Below are 20835 nucleotides of genomic sequence, written 5' to 3'. Positions count from 1 at the left end.
AAGTTTGACCAAGTTGGGGACAATGTTTGGTAGCTCGGGTATTTTAGTTTGATATGGACAAAACCAAGAATTCTCTCACGTGAATTTATCCATATTTTCATCGACTCCCTTCCAATGACGAATGTCATTTCAATAAAATATACCCGTGCGGGAGTGACGGTCATCTCTGCGAGAAACAAGCATGAGTTTCTGTTACTAGGGTGTAGTGTTCTCGGGTCAGGAGGGATTTTTGGCCAACTTTGAAGTCACGTGACGCGAAAGCGAATATCGAAAATCCGGCCCGACCAAATCTAGATATTGTCCCATAGATTCATATGCCACAATCAAATTCAAGATAACTTAAGAAATGTAGGAGGAGATAGATTTTGAAAATCGTCATTTTGCAACTACATGAAGCAGTTTTCGCAAAATTCAGTCACGTGACGTGTACGTATTCGAAGAGATCGGTATTCTTTCGAATGTAAATGAAAGACAAGGTCAGCTGCTATGCAATGACACCATTCACTAACTTTTACCATGCCCAGTAGAGAATATATAGCCTCCTGAAGGTAGGGCAGTTTTTGGCCAACTTTGAAGTCATGTGACGCAAAAACGAAAGAGAAATTTGAAAATCCGTCCCGACCAAATTTAGATATTGTCCCATACATTCATATGCCACAATCAAATTCAGGATTGCTTGAGAAATGTAGGAGGAGATAGATTTTGAAAATCGTCATTTTCGCATTTTTTGCCAACTTTGAAGTCACATGACACGAAAACGAAAGCGAATATCGAAAATCCGGCAAGACCAAATTTAGATATTGTCCCAGAGATTCATATTAGTAGAAGACCTGGCTTAGACATGTATGCACTTAATTTAGGAGAGGATAACTCAACTGTTTTAGGCTAATATGACCCCAAGGAACAACTTGGGATGTGTGCCAAAATCTCTATCTGGAACGAACAGCCCGAAAATGACCACGCCCTTTTTAAAATGACCACACCCTTTTTCATCGAAAGTGCTACTTCTGACATAGCTGTATCTTCTAAACCGTTGGAGTTAGAGTTTCTGAGGTGCTCAAAATGTTCAGAATGACCATGTTTATTTATTTATTTAGGGGGGTCATAGAAGAGTGTAAAATTTCTAATTTGATTTTTTTTTTATGAGAAAATGGCTAAAAACCGTTTTATTTACCATACTTATTACCATACATACTAGAATTGCCATATATTTATTAACTTAAACTTTCCGGACTTAGAGCAAAGTTAGAAGATTTGTGTCATCCACTAGAGTTGAACTGACAATTTGGAATTTGAACAATACAAGGGATTTTTTTAAAAAGAAAGAAAGCGAGCATTTGATTAATATAAATAAATTGTATTTTCAATCATTTACATACTATTATCAATGGAATGTTAACTTAAAATGAAAAATAAAAAACAAAAGTTATTACTTAAGTAGGCAGCAGTATCTCGAGAGCTTAAATGTTTCAAAGATCAGCAGGGAAATTGCCCAACCACCAACAATACAACTTTTTAAAACCACATTAATACTGTTTATGTGTCACGTAAACCAGGGTCAGGAACATGAAGAGTAACACAACAGAGTCCAGGTCTGAGGATGATGAGCAGTGTTCATTCAGTGATAGGGTTTTTACAACAATCACCTCCCTTGCATTTCCAGTACTTGCAACACTTGATCCAAGCTACCCTGCAGGAACACCCATTTTTGCAAGCACACTTGCCACATGTGCAGGGATTTGGCAGGCCTTTGGGTTTGGAGATCACAATCTCAGGGACTAATAAACTGCCCCTTCTTACAAACCCATAAGACTTGGCATTCATAATCAGGGTGGCATCTCTAAATGGGGCTTGGACCCACAGCTGCTGTTGGTAATAGCCTCTCTGGATATGTTTCCTTGCATTAGTTGAGGTGCAAGTGGTTCTCTCAAAGTCCATCTTGAGGGCATTGCTATCAAATGCAGTGAGACGCAGGTCATCAAATGTCTCCAGGTCTGTTGATAGTTTGAGACACTTGACCAAGAATGTCTCTGCCATCTGTATTGCACTTTCTGCTAGCTGAGGACAGTCAAAATTCAGGATCAGAGAGGAATTTCCTGGTTTGCGGACAGCATTCAGGGCTGCAAGTTTAGTTGATATCTTGCTGGTTGTATCGCACCCAGTCAGCGCATGGAGTGCTCGGAGACACTTTGTGAGCTCATCTCCCAGTGCTATGCAGATATCGTGGAGTGGTAATATTGATCTTTTCACTCCTGAGTTGCGGACGAGCCAAAGCTCTTGGAAGCCAAGATCTCTCCAATTGACTGTGATGTGGTATAACAGGCACACAAAGACATCTGTGTCACCTGATGAGAGCGTCATGGATGTAGGTCCTGACCGGTGACTTAGAATGTCCTGCACATGGAACATCATCCTGTCATCAGCTTCCTCGTGTGTGCAGTTGAGCAGAGGGAATGGAGAAGCACACCCAGCTGACACCATCCATGCCTGTGGTGATATAGAAGTTTGGTTCCGTGGTAATTGGTGGTGAGCCACTCAACATAGAATGCCTGGAAAGCAGTTTTGCCGATGGAAGATGACCAAAAGTTCTCTAATACCACTGGAACATTTTGGTTTGGTGATATCACATTGAGGACAACCATTTCTTTTGACTTTCTTCTTCTCCCCCTCTCTCCATAAGCATCAAAAACGATATGGATCTCATCACAGTTGTGCCCAGCTTTGGTGACCATAGATGTCAAGGCAATAGCAAAGTCATGGAATGTCTTGACGGGTGGATCAAGCTTCTTTGAGGGGACCTTTCTCACCAAGGCCATGAAGTCGATAATGATGGCATGGGTTTGTGGGGAGGTTTCTGGCCCTTTTTTTATCTATTAGTGGGCACAACTTCAGCAGCTCAGTCCCAAGTTGTGATTTGGTACTCTTCCTCAAGTAACCATCTTCGTCAACCAAGAAGAATGCAGAGTTGGTGATCTCATGCTCGAGTAGCTCCTTAACAGTGAACCCCCGGTGACTCCCATACTCAATTAACATGAGAGCTTGATTGTCTCATCTTTGATGTCTGCTTTGGGAGCCAATTTCAAGGTGGTATTAGGGGACGTAAACTTGATTTTGTCGATATCGACTTATTTCTGAGTCGATCATCGATAAAATTAGCACAAGCAGTGCTGCCCTCCTTGATACAGCACAACAACTTGTCTACATTTACATTGGTCACAATTTCTCCAGTGAGAACATTCTTCAGTGCTACCTGGTTTTGTAGAGGACTGCATACCTTCAGGAGATACTCCTCTATGTCTTGCACCATCCCAACTATCTTAGTTGCAGTACTTGGGTTGAAGTCGTGGTGAAGTGAGAGTTCTCCTTCGACATCATCCTTCATCTTCAGGAGGTCAACGTACTGGTCTTTTTTATGCTTGATCATTCCCCACAGAGCTACTGCTTCCTTCTTTCTGGTGACCCCAATTATCCCCCCACTCATTTTGGCAGGCCGATTGTAGCACTGCTCTCGCGCCTGGTCAAAGGGCACTCCACTACCTTTCTTGGTGGTGTTCATGACAAATCCACCATTCATGTAGGAGTTGTAGAGGAGTGGGAACTTCTCCTTCAGTTGATAGCAGTGCTGTAGGAATAATGGTGTCCATTGAGAGTAGTTTGTTCTCCTAAAAAAGAAGAACAGTGAAGTTGCCCTCTCCATAGCACTGAGGTAGAGAATCCAGTCTCCAGAGCGCAGAGAATTGGTCAGATCCCTGACTATTGGGAACAGGTGGGAAACGTATGTGTTCCAGTAATCAAAGGACTGGGACAGCGATGCCCTTTCCTTAAGGTAGACTTGAAAGGCTGCTTGGATGGTGTGATATTATCTATAATATAATGAGATATTATCTCTGTGACACTGGATGGATAAGTCATTCTCTCACTCTCTCTCTCTCCGGATCTTGTAGCACTGGTGCTATGAATAAATCAAAAGCAGGCTGATTGAGTGATAATAGGGTGCATAGAGTGATAGACAATGGGGTACATAGATTTTTAAAAGGGCGGTCATTTTCGGGCTGTTCGTCCCGGATAGAGATTTTGGCACACATCCCAAGTTGTTCCTTGTTGTCATATTAGCCTAAAACAGTTTTTTTTTTTTTGTATACCTTGGTCGAGGCTCGTATGAGAGCTAACACACAACTCACAGCAAGGAGGCATGAGACAAGAGGGGCGGGAGTGGAAGGGACAAAACAGTGGGGAACAGACACATTAGGTGAACTGTGGAAGGGAGAGGGATGGGGATGGGACGGGGAACATGGCGAGGGGAAGATGGACATTAAAGGGACTTTCAGGAAGGAAAGCAGGAGAATTGAAGGAAGTGGGCTTGGGTGGATTATCGGGGGTAGAAAAGATCGAGGATTTGGATGGGGGAAGATAAGAGGTGGTGGTGAACAGCTGTTTTGAAAGCCTGGAGGGAAGAATGGGAAAGAATAGAGTGAGGAAGTTTATTCCAAAGGCGGGAAAAAAGAGGAATGAAAGAGTGAAGATGAGCAGTGATTCGTGATTTTGGTAGTTTTACCAGAAGGGGGTTGTTGGCGGACCTTGAGCGCCCTGTGGAAATGTGGTTGGGACAAATCACAGAGAGAGCAGGGGGGGGCAAGGCTGGAGAGGAGTCGGTAGAAGACAGAAAGACCACCGACCAACCTGCGGTGATTGAGTGAGAGGCCCAAAGACTCAGCTTCATTGCGGGAGATGCCAATGATCTTAAAAGCCCTGGTTTCGACAGCGTGAAGTCGAGAAAGGTGGGAGGCAGGAGCACCAGCCCAGAGGGAGAGCAGTACTCCATCAGGCTACGGACAAAAGCTTTGTAAGTGGTCAGAGCTCCAGAGGGCCGAGGAAGGACTTTGCACGACGGAGGATTCCCAGTCGGCGACTGGCTTTTGAGGCGAGGTTGGAAATGTGACTTTCCCAGGAAAGGTCATGGCAGATAGTGAGACCTAGAAGCTTGAAAGAAAAGACTTCTTCCAGAGGATTGTTGAGAAAGTGGATGGGGGGGGGTTTTGTAAACGGTCCTTTCGAAGAGACATAGTGAGAGTGTGAGATTTGTCTGGATTGAAAGACATGTTCCACGTGTTGGACCAGTTTGTGATTTTATCCAGATCTGCAGTGAGCGAAGAAGCTGCTGCTTGCCGGTCTGAGGGATGACAGATGGTACGGCAGAGGGTGGAGTCATCGGCAAAGAGAAATAGAGGATTTTCCAGAGAGTCCGAGAGATCATTGATGAAAACCAGAAAAAGAACAGGGCCCAGAACGCTACCTTGAGGAACTCCAGCCTGCACAGGAAGAGGGGATGAAAGAACTCCATTTAGGGCCACACGTTGACTGCGACAGGAGAGGAAGTCTGCGAGCCATGAGTGGAGATGGCCTTGAATACCATGGGAAGAGAGTTTGGTGAGTAGGGCAGGGTGCCAGACTGTGTCAAAAGCACGTGATATGTCCAGGGATACGGCTCAGATTTCCTGTCTGGCATTGAGGACCTCCATCCATTGATGGGAGAGCAGTAGCAGCATATCTAGGGTAGAGTGACCTGGTCTGAAACCAAATTGATGATTGGAAATCAAGCCATTGGAGAAGAGGAAGGATTTCATGTCTGAAGCGATGATGGATTCCATAACCTTGCTGATGATTGGGAGAAGGCTGATTGGTCTATAGTTACAGGGATCTGTTTTTGCACCTTTTTTCTGCAGGGCAGTGATGTTAGCAGATTTCCAAGCAGATGGCAGATGACCTTGGGAAAATGAGAGGGTGAATAGAACAGAGAGAGGGTGAGCAAGAGCAGAAGAGCAGGCTTTGAGGACACGTGGGCTGATGCCGTCTGGACCGGTTGCAGAATCTGACTCGAGGTTTGAAAGCAAGCTCTCCACCTTGTCAGGAGAAAAGGATACAGAGTCCAGGGACAGTTGGGTGCGACTGGGTAAAGTGGGTAGAGATAGTGATGGGTTTGGGACACAAGATTTAGCTGCAAACACCGAGTTTAGACATTCAGCTTTATCACGTGTGGAATCAGCAGTGCGGCCATTTGAGGTAAGGGAGGGGATGGAGGGGGAACATACACCAGAAACAGATTTGATTAAACGCCACCAGGATTTTGAGGAGGGAGAGAGGTTTGAGAGTTCAGACTTGAGATGAGAAAGATGTTGTTTTCTGGCTCTCTCCCCTGATCCCCTGATCAGATCCCCTGATCTCTCCCCAGATCTCCCCTGATCTGAGGGGGAACAGATCAGCAGAAACTGATCGATCTGATGTCTGAACTCTACTCTGGTACTGAGAGTGCTGTGAAGTGTGGTGGTACCGCCTCTGACTTATTTCCAGTTGTTACTGGAGTTCGTCAGGGATGTGTACTTGCCCCCACACTTTTCAGCACTTGTATGGACTGGATTTTTGGGAGGATGTCGGAGAGACTGTTGCGGTGCATCGTTTGGCAATGTCAAGATCTCGGACCTTGATTTTGCAGATGATGCAGTCATCTTTGCGGAGACTTTAGACATCCTCTTGGGGGCCCTCGAGGTGCTGAATGAGGAGTCGGAGCCGTTGGGATTACGGATTTCTTGGGTCAAAACAAAGATCCAGGCTTTCGGTGACATCTTGGATGCTGCTGTCCTGTCTGTGTCTGTTTGTGGTGAGGATGTTGAGGTCGTGGATAGATTCACTTACCTTGGCAGTGATATTCATGTCTCCGCAGGTTGTGAGCCGGAGGTCAATAGACGTCTGGGTCCGGGCTGGGGAGTCATGGATTCACTGGATCATGGGGTGTGGCGCTGCCGGTACCTGTGCGGGAGGACGAAAGTCCGAGTCTTCAGGTCCTTGGTACTTCCAGTCTTGCTCTATGGGTGCGAGACTTGGACTTTGACCAAGGATCTGAGACGGAGACTTAATTCCTTTGGTACCAGGTCTCTTCGGAGAATCCTTGGCTATCGCTGGTCGGATTTTGTGTCCAACGAGCGGTTGCTGAGAGAGACTCGGATGAGATTTGTTACCTGCATAGTCCGTGAGCGTCAGCTGCGGCTGTATGGACATGTGGCTCGCTTTCCTGACGCTGATCCTGCTCACCAGATTCTCTCAGCGAGGGAGTCTCATGAGTGGAGGAGGCCAGTGGGCCGACCACGTGCCTCATGGTTGCAGCAGGTTGACCATCATCTCAAGGAGATGGGGATGGGCCTGGCATCTGCCTGGGGGATGGCCAGACGGAGGCCCCTGGAGTACCGGCGGAAAGTGGACGCAGCGACGCGCTGTTCTGGCACATGCTCCCATACCTGACCTGACCTGACGTGTGGAATCAGCAGTGCGGCCATTTGAGGTAAGGGAGGGGATGGAGGGGGAACATACACCAGAAACAGATTTGATTAAACGCCACCAGGATTTTGAGGAGGGAGAGAGGTTTGAGAGTTCAGACTTGAGATGAGAAAGATGTTGTTTTCTGGCTCTCCTGAGGGTAGCTACACACTTGTTCCGAGCTTTGTGGAAAGAACTGAGATTGCCCTCAGTTGGGTTTGCTTTCCATGAGGCAAAGGCAAGTTGTTTCAGGACAACTGCCTCGCCACAAGCTTCAGTAAACCAAGGGCGGGAGGAAGGGTAAGACAACTGAACACGAGAGGGGATAAATCTGTGCATGAGGGAGAGCAAGTTTCTTTGAAAGAATTCCCAGGATGAGTTGATGTTTGAGAAAGTAGTGATAGGAGACCAGTCTGTAAGTTTGATGGCTGCTCGGAGACCCTACCAGTCGGCTTGAGTGAAATGCCAGACTCGACGGCGGTGAGGTGGTTCTCTGATAACAGCCAGAGAGATGTCCACTTTAACAAGGACGTGGTCAGAAGAACCAATTGGAGCGAAGGAAGAGCAGCAGATATTGTCAGGGAAATTTGTCAAAATCAGATCCAGAAGAGATGGAGTACCATTGGTTGAGATCCGGGTCGGGAAGTTGACCGATTGAGTCAGTCCCAATGAGTCACAGAAAGCTTTTGCTGATGTCCCATGGCAGGTGAGAGAGGTACCCACACCTAGCCAACTGGCGTGATGACAATTGAAGTCGCCACATAAGAGGAAGAGAGAGTTTGGATGAGAAGATAGAAGATGGTCCATGTTTTCGGAGAGTGAGGTGTAGATGGAGTCATCACTGTTCGGTGGACGGTACAGTACACATATAAACATGAGGTGGGAGTGGAGGGGAAGCCGAAGCCAGAGGTATTCCTGGGGGTGTGGGGGAGTGAGAGCAGTGCAGGGAGAGTGAGGAATAGAGTTGTTATCCTCTCCTAAATTAAGTGCATACATGTCTAAGCCAGGTCCTAGTCTATATGCTACAATCAAATTCAAGATCGCTTGACAAATGGCAGAGAAGATAGAATTTGAAAATCGTCATTTTCGCAACTTCAAAGGCCTCGTGACCTTGACCTTGACCTTCGGTGACCTTGAAAGTCATACCATCGTGTACGTCTCATCGACTTCTATCAGGACCACTAATGACCAGATCTCCCGCTTCAACTTCATTGTGAACGGACGGACGGACGGATCGAAAGATATCGACACCCATATTATTAGGTCATGCTCGAAGAGATGACCTAAAAAGGTAAGCTTCATTCAGACCAAACAAACTTGATCACAAATGGAATTTGCACTCCGAAATTGAAGCCGCAGTAGTAAAGCCGTAATGTAACGAAGTTACCTTCTCAATGGAGTAAATCAGCTGGCAGGATGGCCTAGAGGAACACAAACTCGCCCCTAACCTGTATAGTCTGGGTTTGAATCCCGACCCAGCTGTGAACTAACTGTCATCTTGATGTTTCACAGTTCAGGTGATTCATCAATGTGTGTCCCGTCTCTCGGATCATCCGAGTAACCAGGGAGAGATACTTGGGAGTCAGACACGTCTTGGGGGAGGAAAGTTTCTGTTCGGCAGATTTTGTCTGGTTTGTCAGTGGCAACCTGTATGGAAAGATCTGAAAGGTTTGAGCGGAGGCCCCGAATATTTGAGGTCCACACTGTTAATAAAGAGGGAGGGAGGAGGCTTTGGGTGCAGGGGGTTGGAGGGGAGGGGGAGGATAGGACAAGGGACGAGGGGGGGGGAGGTAATGAGGGTTGTTGAAAGAGTGTGGGGGATTGCAGAATAGCTAGGGGAGGGGGCCGGATGAGGATAAAAGGCTCTGTGGTGCTAGGGGAAATGGGGGACAAGAGAGGGGGAAGAAGGCAGTTGAGGATTTGAGGAGGTGCAGTGAAGAGATGGAGGTGAGAGGGCAGTGGAAGGAGGCAGTTTTGTGGATGAGAAGGGGGGGAAACTTTGAGAAGGATGAGTGAGGGGATGAATGGTGGGAGAAAGGTGAGGGGGAGTTTTTGAGAGAGGAGAGAGGGAGGCTTGGAGGGAGAAGAGTGGGATGGTTGCTTTGAGAGTGAGAGTGAGGGGTGAGTTGGCACTGAAGTTGGAAAGCGAACATTCATAGCAAACTGGGGGTTTTAAACGTTTTCAGTCAGTTATGAGATTAAACACATTTCTTGATGGATGCAATAAAGGTGAATTCAGATAATAGAGAGAAGAAACGCTGTAACACTTGGATTTTTTAGGCAAGGAATGAAGGAAAGGTCGAAATGAGAGCAGTCTGTTAAAATAGCAGAAGAGTCGTGCATTATGATACAGTAAAGAGAACCACATGTGTGAAAGAGGAAGATGAAGCATTATAAGAGATCGTTTTTTGGATTCGCTATATATGCGAGCTATCCCTTATTGTCGGGTTTTCCGTGTGTGTTTGTGTGCGTGTGTGTGTGTGTGCGTCTGCAACACGAGGTTCCACAGCACAAACCAGCGGACCGATTTTGATGAAACTTAGCCGACAAGTGCAGTATTTGATGGGAATGTGCGCGTTTGAATTTCGTTGCCTACCAACCACCCGTTGCTGTGCAGCGGCCGAAAAACCGCGTACAGTATTTTCAATACTTGTCCTTCAGTTTTGAATGTAGAGAAGTGAGACTTCGGAATTAAACACTTCGAGATATTTAGAAAATTTTACTCGAGCCGATTTTTGATTGAGGTTTTATTTTTCAAATGGTAGTCCCATCAAAAATCGGGTGTCTATTCACCGTCATTTTTTATGAGGGGCTTAAGAAAGTGGGCAGAGCTTAGGGAAAGTGGATGTGGTTGATGAAAAGTGGGAGTGGCGTAGGAAAGTGGGCGTGGTTTTTGAAAAATATTGTGTGGCTCAGGAGGTGTGGTCAAACAAGAGCATCGAGATAAGTTTATCAGGTTTTGTGTGTGTGTGTGTGTGTGTGTGTGTGTGTGTGTGTGTGTGTATGTGTGTGTGTGTCTGCAACGTGAGGCTCCACAGCACAAACCAGCAAACCGATAATTTAGTTACTTTCCGAAAACTATTCCCCACCCACACCCACCTACAATTATTTATTTATTTATTTACCAAAAACAATTCCATGACCCACACACCACTTTTAATTATTTCTTTATTTACCGAAAACGATTCCACGACCCACACACCACCTTATTTATCGTAAACGATTCCCCACCCACACACCACCTCCAATTATTTATTTACCAAAAACGATTCCCCACCCACACACCACCTCCAATTATTTATTTATTTACCGAAAACTATTCCATGACCCACACACCACCTTTAATTATTTATTTACCGAAAACGACTCCCCACCCACACACCACCTCCAATTATTTATTTATTTACCGTAAACAATTCCAGGACCCACACACCACCTCCAATTATTTACTTATTTACCGAAAACGATTCCATGACCCACACACCACCTTTAATTATTTATTTATTTACCGAAAACGGTTCCCCACCCACACACCAACTCCAATTATTTATTTATTTACCATTTCGGATTCTCCTCCTGACACACCACCTCCAATTATTAATTAACCGTAAACGATTCCCCATCCACACACCACCTCCAATTATTTATTTGTTTACCGAAAACGATTCCACAACCCACACACCACCTTATTTCTTTATTTATTTACCGTAAATGATTCCCCACTCACACACCACCTCCAATTATTTATTTATTTATTTACCGAAAACGATTCCACGACCCACACACCGCCTCCAATTATTTATTTATTTACCGAAAACGATTCCCCACCCACACACCACCTCCAATTATTTATTTATTTTCCGTAAACGATTCCACGACCCACACACCGCCTCCAATTATTTATTTACCGAAAACGATTCCCCACCCACACCGCCTCCAATTATTTATTTATTTGCCATAAACGATTCCACACACTACCTCCAATTATTTATTTACCGTAAACGATCCCACGATCCACACACCACCTTTAATTATTCATCGTAAACAATTCCACGACCCACACTCCGCCTCCAATTATTTATTTATTTTCCGTAAACGATTTCACGATCCACACACCACCTTCAATTATTTATTTATTTACCGAAAAACGAATCCACAACCCACACACCACCTCCAATTATTTATTATTTAAAGTGGGAGTGGCGTAGGAAAGTGGGTGTGGCTTGTGAAAAATATTGTGTGGCTCAGGAGGTGTGGTCAAACAAGAGCATTGAGAGAAGTTTATCGGGTTTTCCGTGTGTGTGTGTGTGTGTGTGTGTGTGTGTGTGTGTGTGTGTGTGTGTGTGTGTGTCTGCAACGTGAGGTTCCACAGCACAAACCAGCAAACCGATTATTTTTCAACTGGTTGTCCTTCAAAAATAGGGTGTCTATTTTCTGTCATTTTTTATGAGTGCCAGTTGGCAAAATACGCAATAGGAAAAATCTTGCCAGGCAGAGGAACAATTGTATGTGAACCAATACGTCTTGGCAATGAATCTTAGTCGGTGGATCAGTCAGAATGAAAAGCATCATATCCAGCGCTTCGATCCTAGCGAATCCCTCGTCGCCTACCGGCTTGTGTTATTATTATTAATGTTTGAGAGAGTTTAACAGATTAAGTCATGGAAGTGTTGTAGAAAAAAATTGAGGAAGAAGAAGAAGAGAAGAAGAAGAGGAAGAAGAAGAAGAAGAAGAAGAAGAAGAGGAAGAAGAAGAAGAAGAAGAAGAAGAAGAAGAAGAAGCAGAAGCAGAAGCAGAAGCAGAATCGAGAGTCGTGAGTAAGGAAGGAGAAAGGTAGCGGTTTTTTTTTGTTTGTTTTTATTTAACATAGGAAATAGAGTGATTAGTTGGGAGAGATGGAGGACGTTAGGAAAGTGGGGAAGATAGAAATTGAAGTTAATGGGGAAAAAAACAAAACACGATCATACACCGAGGGGAACCGGTAGGCCTCAAGCCTCAAGGGTAGGCCTCAAACACCGGGTAAGACACGGTCGACAAAATCTCACAAAATAGCATGATTTTTGAAACAAAACCGAACTAGGAACACAGTAATATGTAAATGAGAAAATAAACAGTTAAAACGGTACAGATAATGAATGGAAACTTAACTTTGAGATCGTCAGCAGAGAGCCCTGAAGCAGACCTGTCGACGCTCAAAACCCGCAACCGAAAGTTTGCCTTTCAAAAGGTTTGAAATTAATCAGACAAGTGGTTCCCAAGTTATGGCCAAGTTAGAGCGCGTTCCCCATTACGGGTTACAACGTACGTACTTCCAGATAGTGAGGACTGACTGTTTTCTAATAATTTCTCGATTTCTTATGCGCATTTATAGATAAACACAATGCCCCAATCCAGTCGTCGTTGATGAGAGCGAAGGAACGGCCTGTATGGTTGTTTGAAAGGTTTTTTTTTTTGGAAGTACGGCCACGCACGTACGGGCACTCGAGAGCGAAGGAACGGCCTGTGTGGTTGTTGTTTCTGGCAGAAAGGTTCTGGCAAACCCTTCTGGCAGAAGGGTTTGAAAGTTTTTTTTTTTGCACGCACGGCCACGCATGTACGAGCACGCGAGAGTGAAGGAACGGCCTGTGTGGTTATTGTTTCTGGCACACTGTTTGAAAGTTGTTTTTTTTTAAATTTTCAATTATGGGCACGCGAAAGCGAAGGAACGGCCTGTGTGGTTGTTGTTTCTGGCACGCAGTTTAAAAGTTTTTTTTTTGCACGTACGGGCACGCACGTACGGCCACGCGAGAGGGAAGGAACGGCCTGTGTGTTTGTTTCTGGCACGCGGTTTGAAAGTTTTCTTTTTTTTTTGCACGTATGGGCATGCACTCGTTAAGATTAATTTGATTAACATGAACCCCAGTTGGCACTGAACTACTCATTTATTTATCAAAAAATTATGTGAGACTAATCATAACACAATTATCTCTATTAATCAAAAATTCTGTTTCTTCCAAAAGCAAACAATATGTATCAACTTCACTCTCTCCTCTTTCAAGGTTTGGGGAGTATCCACTCCATTAGACTTTATAGTTTCCTTTTGAGCACTCAAGTCAATCGCGTAGATTGTATACAGGCTTTTAAATGCTATCATATCCAAAATAGGTTCTTTATTGCCATTGCTTTCACACACCTTTTGGTAAGACTTGTATGCTTCAGCATAATCATTTTTTTCCCAATCAATTTCTAATCTGTCTTGTGGATAAAACGTTCCATCCAGAGAAACACGGAATTGTTTATTGCATCAGTATTGCAGCACTGTCTGGGGTTCGGAGACCGGATTACGGCGAGAACATGGCGGATGGTTACACCTCCTATTGGTCTGGTCATTCTGATGGTTACCATGCCCAAGGAGTTGCTGCAGCTGTGTCCAATAAGCTGATCCAATGATAATTGAGGTAACACCGGTCAAGGAGCGTATGATGAGACTGAGGATTCGTCACTCCTTGGGTGTTATTTCCCTGGTCTCTGTGTATGCTCTGACTGAGGCGAGTGATCTCACCGTGAAGGACGCATTCTATGTCACGCTCGAGTCTGTGGTTGATCAGTGCCCGATGCGAGATACACTTCTCGTCTTGGGGATTTCAATGCAACAATTGGAACTGGTAGGGATTGTTATGAGACATGTGTTGGTCCCCATGGGTCTGGAACTGTGAACCAGAATAGCACCAAGTTCCTTGACTTTGCAAAAAGTCATGCACTTCGGGTGGCTGGTTCATGGTTTTAGCGACCACAGGCTCATCGCTGCACTTAGTATTCCAACGCTGGTGGTGTGGCAAAGGAGATTGAACTTGTGCTCATTGATGGTCAGTGGAGGATGATCCAGAACTGCAGGGTCTGCCGGAGTGCTCAGTTCCTCAATATTGACCACCGACTTGTTGAAGCAACTATGAAGTTGCAGCTTAAATACAGGAGAATGACACCATCCCAGCATCGATTGGATATTGGCAAGCTCAAGGATGAGAGGGTTGCTGAGTTGTTGGCAAACAGGCTGAGTGGAGATTTGGGGGGTCTGGGTGCTTTGGGAGATGCTGAAGAGTTGGGGAGTGCCTGAAGACCACCGTCCTTGATGATGCTGGTCTTGGAATTTACCGTATGACGAAGTAGATTTTGTCTCTCAAGGGACACTGCATACCATTGCCAAAAGTCACAGGGCCAGGCTGAATAGCAGAGCTGAGCTGTTCAGGGAGCTGAGACGTAAAACTGTACATGCACTTTGTGTGGACAAGGAAGCCAATGTGCAAGGAATCTGTGAGAGGGTAAAGCATCACCTGTGGTCGTGATTCTCGTCCTGCTTACAGGGGAGTTCACGCATTGCGTTCCTCCAAGTCCGTCCCTCAGTGCGCTGCAGTTTGAGCAGAGGGTGGAGCGCTCTTGACAGATGAGTCCAAAGTGAAGGTCTGCTGGGCCAGTTACTTTGGCTGCACCAGGCTGATCCACCAACTGTCAAATTGGTGTCAGGGGTGTTACTGTCCCCATTGCTGATCCTCCAATCAACTGTGGTCCACCTTCGCTTGTGGAAACACAGGCTGCAGTGAACCAGTTGAAATGGGGGTAAAGCTCCAGGGATCTGTGGCATCCATGCTGAACTTCTCAAGGCTGGTGGAAATGCTGTACTCCTGTCATTGCATGCAGTTCTGTGCTCTACCTGGAATACAAGCATCATCCCAACCAACTGGAAGAGGGGCCTTGGTGTCCCTCTCTGGAAAGGGAAGGGTGATCACCAAGACTGCAACAACGACCAAGGGCTGATGCTGCTCTCAGTGCTGGGCAAGGTCTTTGCTCGGATAATTCGTGATCAGGTTCACCACCATCTGCTTGAGCACCAGCATCCAGAACAGTCAGGCTTTACACCAGAAAGGTAAACGATCGACCGTATTGTTGCTCATCGTGTGCTCACCGAACGCAGATGAGAGTTTCGGCAGGGGCTGCTTGTTGATCTCTGTAAAACGTTTGATTCAATGAATCGGGATGCCCTCTGGAGGATTCTTGATATTCGTGGGGCGCCACCAAAACTGATTAATCTTCTGTCTGAACGATACTCTGGTACTGAGAGTCCTGTGAGATGTGGTGACACCATCTGCTTGGGGGATGGCCAGACGGAGGCCCTCAGATGGAGGTCAGGGGTGTGTACTGGCCCCCACACTTTTCAGCACTTGTATGGACTGGATTCTGGGGAGAATGTCAGAGAGATCAAGCTGTGGTGCATGTTTGGGAATGTCAAGATCTCTGACCTTGATTTCCCAGATGATGCTGTCATCGTTGCGGAGACTCCAGATATCCTTTTGGGGCCTCTCGAGGTGCTGAATAAGGAGTCTGAGACACTGGGATTATGGGTTTCCTGGGTCAAAACTAAGGTTTCCTGGGTTTCCTTTTAATAACATCTTGGATGCTGCTGTCCAGTCTGTTCCTGTTTGTGGTGAGGATGTCACAGAGAGATTCACTTACCTTGGCAGTGATATTCATGTCTCTTCTGGATGTGAGCTAGAGGTCAACAGATGTCTGGGTCGGGCCTGGGGAGTCATGGATTCACTGGATTATGGGGTGTGGTGCTGCCGGTATCTGTGCGGGAGGCCAAAAGTCCCAGTCCTCAGGTCCTTGGTGCTTCCATTCTTGCTCTACGGATGTGACTTGGACTCTGACCAGGGATCTGAGACGGAGACTAATTCCTTTGGTACCCGGTCTCTTCGGAGAGTCCTTGGCTATCGCTGGTCGGACTTCGTGTCCAACGAGCGGTTGCTGAGAGAGGTTCAAATGAGGTTTGTTACCTGCATCGTCCATGAGCATCAGCTGTGGCTGTATGGACATGTGGCTGATCCTGCTCACCAGAATCTCTCAGCGAGGGAGTCTCGTGAGTGGAGGAGAACATTTGACCGACCACGTTCCCCATTGTTGCAGCAGGTTGATCAGCATCTCAAGGAGATGGGGATGGGCCAGGCATCTGACTGGGGGATGGCAAAACTTGAAGGCATTCGCCATTATCAATGCAAAGAAAGCGAGTGAAAAAGGGAAAATCAACGACGTACCACTGAAGACTGAGATAAATTTGTTCGGGCAGATGAATCCTTGTTGCTGAGAGTAGAAAACTAAACATGAGGGTTGTCTTGGCTCAGGAACTGGGCACTCTACCATGAACACTCGCAAATGCTGATGGGTCGCTGTGAAAGACGAAGAAGGCTGCATTCACAAGAGAGTTGGAAAGAAATGTTTCTCCAACAGATGTTCCTGACCCATCAACCCACATCATTGATGGAATGAGCTTGGTGCAGAAAATGAATGACAACTCCTCGACGTTTGCACAGTTGGCAGAATCTGCAGTGTCTCTTCTCCTTCATGAGGGTTCTCGCAGTCACAGGATTGATGTGGCATTTGACATTTACCGGGAGATGTGAATCAAAAATTCTGAGAGGTGCAAGCGGGGATCAAGCACAGCTATTCAGCACAAGAACACTGCATGAAGCCACAATATCAAGCAGTGGAGGAAGTTTCTGTGCAGCTTTGTTGTCTTTAGTTGCATTTCTGAACTAAAAACTAAAAAAACCCAGTTTGCAATGCATGTTCGTTTTCCATCAATCGTCCCATTTTTCCAACTTCAGTGCCAATTTACCCCTCTCACCTCACATTTCTCAAAAACTCCCCCCCTCACCTTTCTCCCCCAACTCTCCCTACTCACCTCTCTCCCTCCCTTCACCCCCTCACTCAGCCTTCTCAAAATTGCCCCACCCTCACATCCACAAACCTGCCTCCACCCCTTGCCCTCTCACCTCCATCTCATCATCCTACCTCCTCAAATCCTCAACTGCATTCTGCCCCTCTCTTATTTCTCCCCACTGGACCTCAACCCCGCACCACGGAGCATTTTCTCCTCCTCATACAGCCTCTCCTCTTGCTCTTCTGCAATTCCCCATACTCTTTCAACAACACTCCTTACATCCCCCCTCCTCCCTTGCCTTGCCCTACCTTTCCTTTTCCCTCCCCCCCCCTCCCCCCCCCTGCGCCCAACACATCCTTCCCTCCCTCTTCATCAACAGTGTGGACCTCAAATATCCGGGGCCTTCGCTCAAACCTGACAGATCTTTCCACACAGGTTGCCACTGACAAACCAGACATAATCTGCCTAACAGAAACTTTCCTCCCTCAAGACGTCTCTGACTCCCAACTATCTCTCCATGGTTACTCCCTCCTCCGGTATGACAGACCTGAGCCTCGTCCTGGTGGAGGAGTTGCTATCTTCATCAAAGACTCTATTCCTCACCCTCCATTCACTGCCCTCACTCCCCCACACCCCCAGGAATACCTCTGGCCACGGCTTCCCTCCACTCCCACCTCATGTTTATATGTGTACCGTTCCGTCCACCAAACAGTGATGACTCCATTTACACCTCACTATCTCAAAACATGGACAAACTTCTATCTTCTCGTCCAAACTCTCTCTTACTCATATCTGGTGACTTCAATTGTCATCATGCCAGTTGGCTGGGTGTGGGCAGCTCTCTCCCCTGCCATGGCACTTCAGCAAAATATTTCTGTGACTCATTGGGACCGACTCAATCGGTCAATTTCCCGACCCGGATCTCAACCAACGGTAATCTATCTCTTCTGGATCTGATTTTGACAAATTTCCCTGAAAATATCCGCTGTTCTTCCTCCGCTCCAATCGGTACTTCTGACCACATGCTTGTCAAAGTAGACATCTCTCTGGCTTTTATGAGAGAACCACCTCAGCGCCGTCAAGTCTGACATTTCACTCAGGCTGACTGGGAGGGTCTTCAAGCAGCCATCAAACTTCTAGACTGGTCTCCCATCTCCACTTTCTCTGAAATCAACTCATCCAGGGAATTCTTTCAAAGAAACTTGCTCTCTCTCATGCACAGATTTATCCCCTCGAATGTTCAGTTGTCCTACCTTTCCTCCCACCCATGGTTCACTGGAGCTTGTGGCGAGGCAGTTGTCCTGAAACAACTTGCCTTTTCCTCATGGAAAGCAAACCCAACTGAGGGCAATCTCAGTTCCTTCTATAAAGCTCAGAACAAGGGTGTGTGTCTACCCTCAGGAGAGCCAGAAAAAAACATCTTTCTAATCTCAAGTCTGAACTCTCAAACCTCTCTCCCTCCTCCAAATCTGTTTCTGGTGAATGTCCCCCCTCCATACTCTCCCTTACCTTAAATGACCGCACTGCTGATACCGCACGAGAAAAGGTGAATGCCTAAACTCGGTGTTTGCATCGAAATCTTGTGTCCGAAACATCGCTTTCGATACCCACCTTACCCAGTCGCACCCAACTGTCCCTGTACTCTGTGTCCTTTTCTCCTAACAAGGTGGAGAGCTTGCTGTCAAACCTCGACTCAGATTCTGCAACCAGTCCAGACGGCATCAGCCCACGTGTCCTTAAAACCTGCTCCTCTGCTCTTGCTCACCTCTCTCTGTTCCATTCACCCTCTCGTTTGCTCAAGGTCATCTGCCATCTGCTTGGAAATCAGCAAACATCACTGCCCTGCACAAAAAAGGTGCAAAACAGATCCCTGCAACAACAGACCAATCAGCCTTCTCCCAATCATCAGCAAGGTTATACAATCCATCATCTCTTCCGACATTAAATCCTTCCTCTTCTCCAATGGCTTGATTTCCGATCATCAATTTGGTTTCAGACCAGGTTACTCTACCCTGGATATGCTGCTTCAGCTCTCCCAACAATGGACGGAGGTCCTCAATGCCAGACATGAAATCAGAGGCATATGGCATGACGTGCATATATCACGTGCTTTTGACATGGTCTGGCACCCTGCTCTGCTCACCAAACTCTCTTCCTGTGGTATCCAAGGCCATCTCCATTCATGACTCGCAGACTTCCTCTCTTGTCGCAGTGAACGTGTGGCCCTAAATGGAGTTCTCTCATCCTCTCTTCCTGTCCTGTCTGGAGTTCTTCAAACAGCGTTCTGGGCCCTGTTCTTTTTCTGGTTTTCATCAATGATCTCTCCGACTCTCTGGAAAATCCTCTATCTTTGCTGATGACTCCACCCTCTGCCGTACCATTTCTTTCATTCCTCTTTTCCCCCCGCCTTTGGAATAAACTCCCAGACTCTCTTCAATCCCATTCTTCCCTCCAGGCCTTCAAGGCAGCCGTTCACCACCACCTCTGATCTTCCCTCCATCCAAAACCTCGATCTTTTCTACCCCCATTCATCCACCCCAATCCTACCTCCTTAAAATTCCCTGCTTTCCTTCCTGAAAGTCCCTGTAATGTCCATCTTGTATACCCCATGTTCCCCACCCCATCCCTCTCCCTTCCACAGATCTCCTAATGTCTCTGTTCCCCACTGCTTTGTCCTTCCCTCTCCCACCCCCCCCTTGTCTCATGCCCCCCTTGCTGTGCGTTGTGTGTTAACTCTCATACGAGCCTCGACAACGTATACAAAAAAAAACAAAGAGAAATGATCAACCTGATCAAATTCTCAGTTGTGGAATGGAAACTGACAGTTCAGGGAGAAGCTACATGACAAGTCACATTTCGTAATCTGTGAGGTCTGCTGCAAAAATAACTAATGTTTATTGTGTGGAAGTCACAGAACTGAGTTGCACAGAAGAAGAAGAAGAAGAAGAAACACACTCGTGTGCTCCTGCACGTGCTGCACGCTGTAAAGAATTGGTCAAAGGTGATCGTTGTGACAGCCGAAGTCACCGATGTCATGGTGCTTTGCCTTGTTTTCAAAATAAACATCCCCTGCTCTTTCCATCAGAAGTGTAGAACATAGTACTGCACATGATTCATTGTCATTGACAAACTGTCAAGTTCACCTGGAGCCAACACCTGCTACACCCAAATTGGATTACCTTCCCTCACAGGCCGTGGTAAGCTGGTCGCTTTGAAACTGATGAAAAAAGGACGGCACATACCAGAAGACTTTCAGCCAACTGGGTTAGTCTTGGGAAGTCTCTGAACGACTGTTCGAGAACACACAACAGTTTACCTGTGCCTGTATGCAACAAGTGCCAGCACTGACAATGTGAATGAACTGTGCTACCAACGCTTCTGTGCCAAACGTGGAGAGGTAGAGTCCAGCGAGCTTGCACCATGTAGAGATTGCCTCCACTTGCATGCTCTTCATGCCAACTACCAAGCATCAATCTGGAAGTTCTGCCTCCATACTCTGCAATTTGTGCCTGACCCAAAAGAGTGTGGATGGACAACAGATGATGACGGCCATTTGTTCATCGAGTGGATGTGCACTACTCGAGCCCAGGATGCAGGTTTGGAGCTGTTGTCTTGCAAGTGCCTTCGTTCCTGCAAACTACCAAGCTACACGGTACCTTGACAATGGACTGGCATGTACAAACATATGCAAGCTCCAGACATGTGGCTATCAGAAAAAATGAAGAGGCATTCACAGTTGAATTAGGTTACTCTGACTCTGATGATAGAGATGATGATGAAAATGAGGGAACTGATGAATTATTACCCTGACATTCTTAGCTAAATATGTGTCATTA

Source organism: Eptatretus burgeri, chromosome 9 (genome assembly GCF_056783735.1).
Source record: "Eptatretus burgeri isolate ZD-2024b chromosome 9, Ebu_testis_v1, whole genome shotgun sequence".
Taxonomy (NCBI): Eukaryota; Metazoa; Chordata; class Myxini; order Myxiniformes; family Myxinidae; genus Eptatretus; species Eptatretus burgeri.
Note: the sequence above shows the minus strand (reverse complement) of the source record.